Raw genomic sequence first — 7,841 nt, 5'->3', positions numbered from 1 at the left:
AAAATTTTTATGTGGGTTGATTTTTTTAAACCTTCTTCGTTTTCATCTCTAGACTTACCCATTTGGCTGTTTTTGGAGCCTTGTTTCATAGCAACACTCATAGTCATCAGCCGTGAATACTACATTCGGGTCTATAGTTACTGCCAACTCTTGGAGAAGAAAGCCTTTCAACAAGCCAGATAATAAAAATTAGGGAAAAAATATAAAAAAATACATGGAAGGCAATCCTTAACACCCGAAAAAATATGCATCATCAAATCTATTCTCACTTACTACATATTTATCTATTTTCTCCCGGCACTCGGAGTGTAGGCCATTGTGCATGGAGAGTCTAACACCCATAGGTTATCAGTCTGCCGGTGGAGTACATATAGCCACCAGTGATCATCTCGACACACTGAAACAAACCACTTCATCGTTGAATAAAGCATGTTAGCATATAGTTATTTTTTTCGCATTCTTGTAATGTAAAATAGATTTTGTGTGTGGATAAATAAGTACATGAATTACTTACATATTTAACTTGTTTCGCCTTCCCCGCATCGAACCAGTGCTGCCCGCAGCTAATGAAGCTGCTAAGAACAGGGACAAAACCAGTGTTCGTCCCGACACATCGTTCAATATTATCATCAGTAAGTATTATGGCCTGCAAACCCATTTTGTATTAGTTAAACACCTAACGAAATTATTTAGAGTATCCTTCACCGAGGCAATTATGGGTATTAATTAATATTAAGTGGGTAAGGACAGATTGCACTAACCAGTCTCAGTAGAATACAGTAAAAATCGGTGCAAAACCTTGTGTTGCTCGAAGCATTGAACATGGCACAACAGTAATCAACCACATGAATAGAATAAACGCATTGCATTTCATAGCACTTTAATGCAGAACACATACTCAACAATTGATTACAGTTTTTTTGTTTGTACTTACCATATCGCTTACTCTTCTACACCATCCCAGTGATTGAAGGTCCGCTCGCTGCAGCTGAACATTATCACCATTGCGAATCGATGCGAGCGTGGTATTCTTTGCACCCCTACGATCTGTCACCCACTTGTATATCCTGTTCATGTCATCACCTGTAGGCCTTGTAGCACCCCCAGATGGCATTAGTGTGTCCACCACATCTTTTGTTTTTTTTTTATGTTTTCTGGTGCTTCAGGTTCCGAAGTCGCATTTCGTTCATTTGTTACCGAAAATTCCGGCGTTGAGTTTCGTATGAGCGTCTGAGTGATGCCAAGTGAGAATGACAGGATTGAAAAGTCAACTTAAGCTGGGTCCTCTGGTGCAACATACATTACCATTGTAAGTTCTCCGGATTCCCTACACATTCATTAACAATTAAGTGCTCTTAACGGAGTGCTCTTAACAATTTTTAACTGAGCGCGAACTAAAATAAAGAAACTTGTGTAACCAGCATAAGATTATATGTATAACATCTATTATTGATTAAACATTCCACCTCAAAAGTAGGAAAGAGTCAGAGATAAAAAGTCATGCACCTACTATAATTATCAATACTTCGTATTATTGTTAAATTCATCTAACTTGCCTTTTCTTTGAAGGTTCTTCATTAACATTATCATCTGTTCCATTTCCAACAAGTATGTCAGGCATTGTCTTATCTCCTTTGGACATTTCAGCACATGTCTTCCTTCATACTCACAGTATTTTCCTTAATGGACCTATTTTGGGACTCTTGACTGCAGTTTCTGTTTAAATAAATTAGAAGTTGAGCAGCTACAGGTGATAATAACAAAAGACACCTGATACAAATCTGATCTAATCAAGTAAATCTAGTACGCTTAAATGTGTAAATGATGTTAATTCGAAAGTTTATCCAAAGCTTCTTTGTGCAGAATAAAGTAAAGAATAGATAGTAACATCTGCAGTGCCAACCAGTTAGCAACCGTAATACCACACAGATAACATCGGGTATGAGGTATGCATAACAGCCCAATGTAAATGATCAATATTAGCTATTCGAACTCCTATTCAAGATAAATCTACAAGTTACAACCCCTAATGTTGTCATCCTTCTCAACTAAGCACAATATTATACGTAGGTAACCTGTATTAAAATTAGTTTATAGATGGTAAAATTTTATATACCAACAAATGTAATGATTAATTATATCAACGCAGATGCCCAAATAAAAAAAATTATACTAGTATACTATTAAAATGAGGCAGTTTAAAGCATTAAAATTTCATACTATAACTGAAAATTCAGTAACTTGCCTTTCCTTGGAAGGCCCTTCATCAACATTATCATCTGTTGCATTTACCATTGAGGTGTCGGCCAATGTCTCTTCCCCTATGGACGTTTTCATACATGTCTTGTTCGTACACACTTTATCCCCCAATGCATCAGTTTTGTGAATCTTGGCTACAATTTCTATTTAAATAAATTGGAGGGTGAACAACTATAAGTGATAATAAAAAAGGTCACATAGCACAAACATAATCCGAACAAATAAATCTAGTACACCCAAATATATAAATGAGTTTAATTCGAAATTTTACCCAAAGCTGCTTCGTGCCGAGTATAGTACGAAATGGACAATAACATCCATAATTCCAATCAGTTAACATCCATAAGACCACACGAATAACATCAGGTATCATGCATACATAACATCCAAACTAATAAGACAAAAATTAGCTATATAAAATACTATTTAGAGTAACTAGTATTGGCATTACTTAGATCTTTATTTAATTGGAATAACGCTCATCAAACTGTCATCCATGTTGCACATTAAAACCAAAGCAGCTTAGTAAAGGGTATTTAGCTATCCACATAAGGGAGAGGACACATAGTAATCAAAGTTATTATGTTATGAAATGAATGCTAAAACACAAAAAGATGTATTTACATGTGTAAGGTCTTTTGCCATGCTCAAGATAAGTAGCTCAAACAGTTTTTTAAAGATAGATCTACTAGTTACGACATCAATATCACACTTCTAAAATTAGATAAATAATTAATTACTCTATACATGGTAAAACTTTATAAACGATTAAAAAGACGCAAAATCTAAAAAATATTTATACTATAATACTATTAAAAAGACGCAAGTTAGAGTAATAAAATTTTATAACAAAATTGAAAAATCATTGAATTGTATTTTTTTGGAAGGATGTTTATCAAATTTAGCAGGTGATGCATGACCAGCCAGTATGTCAGTCTCATTTTCTTCTATTGTGGGAGCTTCTTTACGAGTCTTTTTATTAGACTTTCTTTTTTTCTGATACATCCTCTCTTTGATACACGGTTGTACTTTTTTGGTAACCCAGACATCTTTCCAATTAAATTTAGAAGCCCCTACAGTAGACAAAGTATAAGTTTTATTTTCGTTAGAGCTTAAAAGAAGTGATCCGATTAACATATCTTTCACACTTATCACTATTAAAAGATTATATATCTATCATATGCCTCACCGAGTGAGATGTGCTTTCCTCTTCATCCATCTTCTTCAGATCAGCAAGTGACCAGTCTCTGATCCACGGTTCTCTCTCATTATATCTTCCTAAATCTCCATTCTTGTTAGCATGGAGATATATAATCTGAAAGTTATAGTAATTGCTATAAACAAGGTATACTATAAAATAACAAACAACAAATCAAAGGTTAAGGTTACACGGCTCACCAGTAATGCGAATATACATTCATCCACCGTCTTCTTCCCTACATCCTGAAATCTCAGAACTCCCTCAATTAGAAAATCATAAATGTACCTCGCCCAATATATCTTCTTTGGGTTCGATACATCAATGGCAGCCCGTATATATATGTCTGAAATTGTGGCCTTGGGCGAGGGAAAGAAGAAACACTTCGCTATCAACATGATGAACTGTCTCCGGAAGTTGATTCTATCGGCATCGGACTGCATCGAGTATGTGATACCATCCCTTTTCAAATCTGCTTGTGTCTTTCCTATGAAGCTGTTAACAAGTCGGTGCTCTACTGGTGTTTCTGGAATTTTGAAACTATTCCCTGCCAAACACAAAATGAGTCGATGCAGTCCAAATATTTAATGGCTAATTTTACCAAAAACATATACTCAACAAGAGTATTGTGGATAATTTTTTTCCTTTTCTCCATATTTTATTTGGGGATTGCTTACCATGGTTCGGTAGTCCAAAATACCGCGCAATTGATTGAACCGATATGAGAATTTTTCTTGTTTCGACGACCAAAGACTTCTCATCCCGACTATATGATGATGCTAATGCCACCATCATATCTTGGTTGATATCCTATTCAGGCACATATTGCAGCTAGCCAAATCCCATGTTCTGCACCTCCATTATTTTCTCTCCGCCCGCGTTTGAACCTAATTGCTTCATAACTGAAGCCACGCAACATGGCGAGCACCTAGATACCAGTGTTTTCTACACAAACATTCATAATCAACACAAAGTGACAACGAAGGAGAATGTCAGTTTTAACATTTACTATTAAAACACAATATCCCGAGTTTATAGTTAATTTACTGCTAACCATCCAACGTACCGTTTTTGGTCCACCAGTTTTTTTTTTTTTTTGCGATCCTCTTTCGGGAATGTTATTCTTGTGTGTCTCTTTTTTGCTCCTAGTACAAGCCATGCCTACTTCTTGTTTTTTGAACACCTGTTCACAAGTAACTGTTATATATACTCAAATAACCCACTTAAATTAATCATTAACATACCAACATGTTTATCAATAACATAAATACGCTAACAACTTTACTTAGTATAACATCTATGATTGAAACATATCTTGCTCTATCATTATACTATCACAGTGGCCCCTCAAAATACCATTTACATGTCTAATTTTTTGAGAGTTTACTGTTAATACACTCCACTATAGTTAACTATCATAATCAGTCAACTATTAAAAAATACATAATCTAAGTGACAGACATAAAAAAATACTTTATTTATATTTGTTTTTTGTCTCATGGTAGAATTGACAAAGAGAAAAAATGAACAGTACCTGAAGCAGCTAGAATGAAAGCAATTTTGTTTTTACTCTACTCCTTTGTCTCAACTTTATCATCTAGAGACACAATTATGACTTTTTCAGTGGAGACCTTCAAAGTATGGAGGTAACCTGAACGAAATGGTTACTTTACATTAGTTCACACAGTTAATAACTTGAAAGAAAGCACAACAGCAAGCACGCAAAATAGCAAATCAATCCACGGTTGAATAGATAAAAAATTTGTGGAACTGTAACACTCCAACAAAATCATGAATGCTTATCAAAATGAAAAAAATTCTTTTTTGATGCCTTCCCTTCATCTCCAGCCCAAAATGTCATCTTTGTAAATTTTTTTCTTTTCTCAAACCCATCAACGTGAGATAAAGAACAAAATTTTCATCGTTAACATCGACTCCAGCCGCATGCAACAATTGATAATGGAGCTCCAATATGCCAATTAATTGAAACACAATTAATCGAAACATAAAACTATATAACATATTTATAGGAGTCGGAGACAAGGCTATGCGATGCTCGGCTTTTTTAGTGGAGACTTTCGAAATATGGAGGCAACTTGAACGAAATGAATGCTTCATATTTGTCACATTATTAACTACTTGAAAGAAAGCATAACACCAAGTATGCAAAATAACAATTCAAACTACGGTTGAACAGATAAAAAATCAGGAAAACCATAACACACCAAAAAAATCATGGCTACTTATCACGGTTTGACTTAGCCTTATGTCCTATCGGCTGATTTTGATGCTTAATCACAATGCATCCAAACAAGTTCATAGCATTTTTTTTCAATTGTTTAAAAAAAATAGCTCAATACACGTTCATATGCACCGCATACGTGAGAATAAAATATTCATAAAAAATAGAGAATTGAAATATTGATAGAAAGGCTTTTTATAAATAGATTGTCATATTAGAAAGCATCCATGAAGGACACACCAAATTCCATTGAAGAGTTAAGACATAAATTTTGAATGGTGTCTTGCCATATCCATAATCAATTAAGAGGAAATACTTTCTGTCAAAATAAAAATCAAAAAATAAAAAACTCCACCTAACACACAGTATCAAGATTCAAGAGTATTATATGCTATAACCTATAATCAGAACATGTCATTGACATTGTAAAACGAGTCTGTTATAGCATAATTACAGAGTGACTCCACAATCCCAATTAACAAAGATTCCAGAGAGGGAAAGAAGAATGATTAGCATCAGAACCGAATGAAAGTATTAATAATGAGCAAAGAGAGAAGTCACGTTACGACAAACACAACGAAGACAGTGTTCAAAAGCATGATCATGTAACATGCAGAACATGATCACGCGCACATTGCAAAATGGAAAACAATTCTAACGGCCGCAACAGTTCAAAAAAAATGATTCAATGAGTTTCAATAAACAGAAAAAGCATTTAGATAATCAAAGTCCAAAGCCCATAAAGTGAAAACGAGCGAGCGAGCGAGAAAAAGGTTTTACTTACCGTAGAAAAACGTGAATGAATGCGAATATAGGGAAGATGAGAGTGTGAGAGTGAGAACTGAGAAGTGCGTTGAAACTGTTGGGTGCGAGAATCGCGCGTAAGAAAAAGGGATTAGAGGACGAAATGCGTTTCGGCGTGTTAGTGAAGAAGTGAAGCGTCGAAAAACAAAAAAAATAAAACCCTTTTTCTGATACATTCCCTTCATCTCTACCCCCAAAACGTCATCTTTTTCAAGCTTTTCTCTTTTTTCTTTTTCCAAACCCATCAACGTGAGATAAAGATCAAAATTTTCATCGTTAACATCAGCTCCAACCACATGCAACAACAGATAATGGAGTCCCAATATGTCAATTAATGGAAACATGAAACTAAATAACATACCTATTGAAATCGGAGACAAGGCTATGGAATGCTCCGATGATGAAGCTGCTAGGTTTCTTCTCTCTGCGTCTTTTCGTTTTCCTCGGTTGTGGGGTTATGGATGAAATAATGGGGAGAAAAATCTTGATCTTTCACTCGGGTTAATTTCATAGTGTATTCGGATGTTAAACCACTGGAGTGAAATTGCATTTTAATTGAATTAAATGTAGATGAGAGATTTTTAGGGATTTGATTGAGAGGAAACTAAAATTAATTTTGGGAATGAAATTAATTACTCTGGGAATAGAGAAGAAGGTAGAGTGATAAGTATGTTATTGATAAGCAAGTGTACTCTACTCGCTTATTATGAAACTGTCATTTATTCTGTACTATATCTATATTATACATTATTTTTTGGCTACCTAGCACTATTTATGGGAAGTGTTAGGTAAACAATGACTATCTTGAACAATATGAACAACTACTAATCAAATAAAAACACACTACACCTCCAAATTAACCATCTAAATTTTAATATTAAAATAACCATCCGTACATTTAGTGAAATGAACATTCAATATATCTATTATTCACATTGTTTAATATTTTCATTGTCTACCTAAATTTTTCCTAATTAAAAACAAGGAAAACAGAATCACCATAAACCATGACAATATAATGGCAAGTGGGGTTAAACTGAAAGTATTAAACAAAAATTCTTAAGAGTTTCAAGAATAAGCATTATTGTTCTAATTTATTAATTATCTTTTATATTAGTATCTTAATTTATTATTATTATTGTTTAATTTAAATTAAAAAATAATAAAATAAAACTCATTTTAAATTGATCCACATTACAAAAATAAAACAAAATAAATATCACAAAACAAGAGTATTCAGAGAAAAATTGTAAATCATGCACATCAGATAGAGAACCATGCATCATATCCCCAACCACCGGTAAGCAGTACATAATTATTGTAAGACAAGGAACGGTG

Source organism: Arachis stenosperma, chromosome 6 (genome assembly GCF_014773155.1).
Source record: "Arachis stenosperma cultivar V10309 chromosome 6, arast.V10309.gnm1.PFL2, whole genome shotgun sequence".
In the NCBI taxonomy this organism is placed as follows: Eukaryota; Viridiplantae; Streptophyta; class Magnoliopsida; order Fabales; family Fabaceae; genus Arachis; species Arachis stenosperma.
This window is presented reverse-complemented; position numbering follows the sequence as displayed.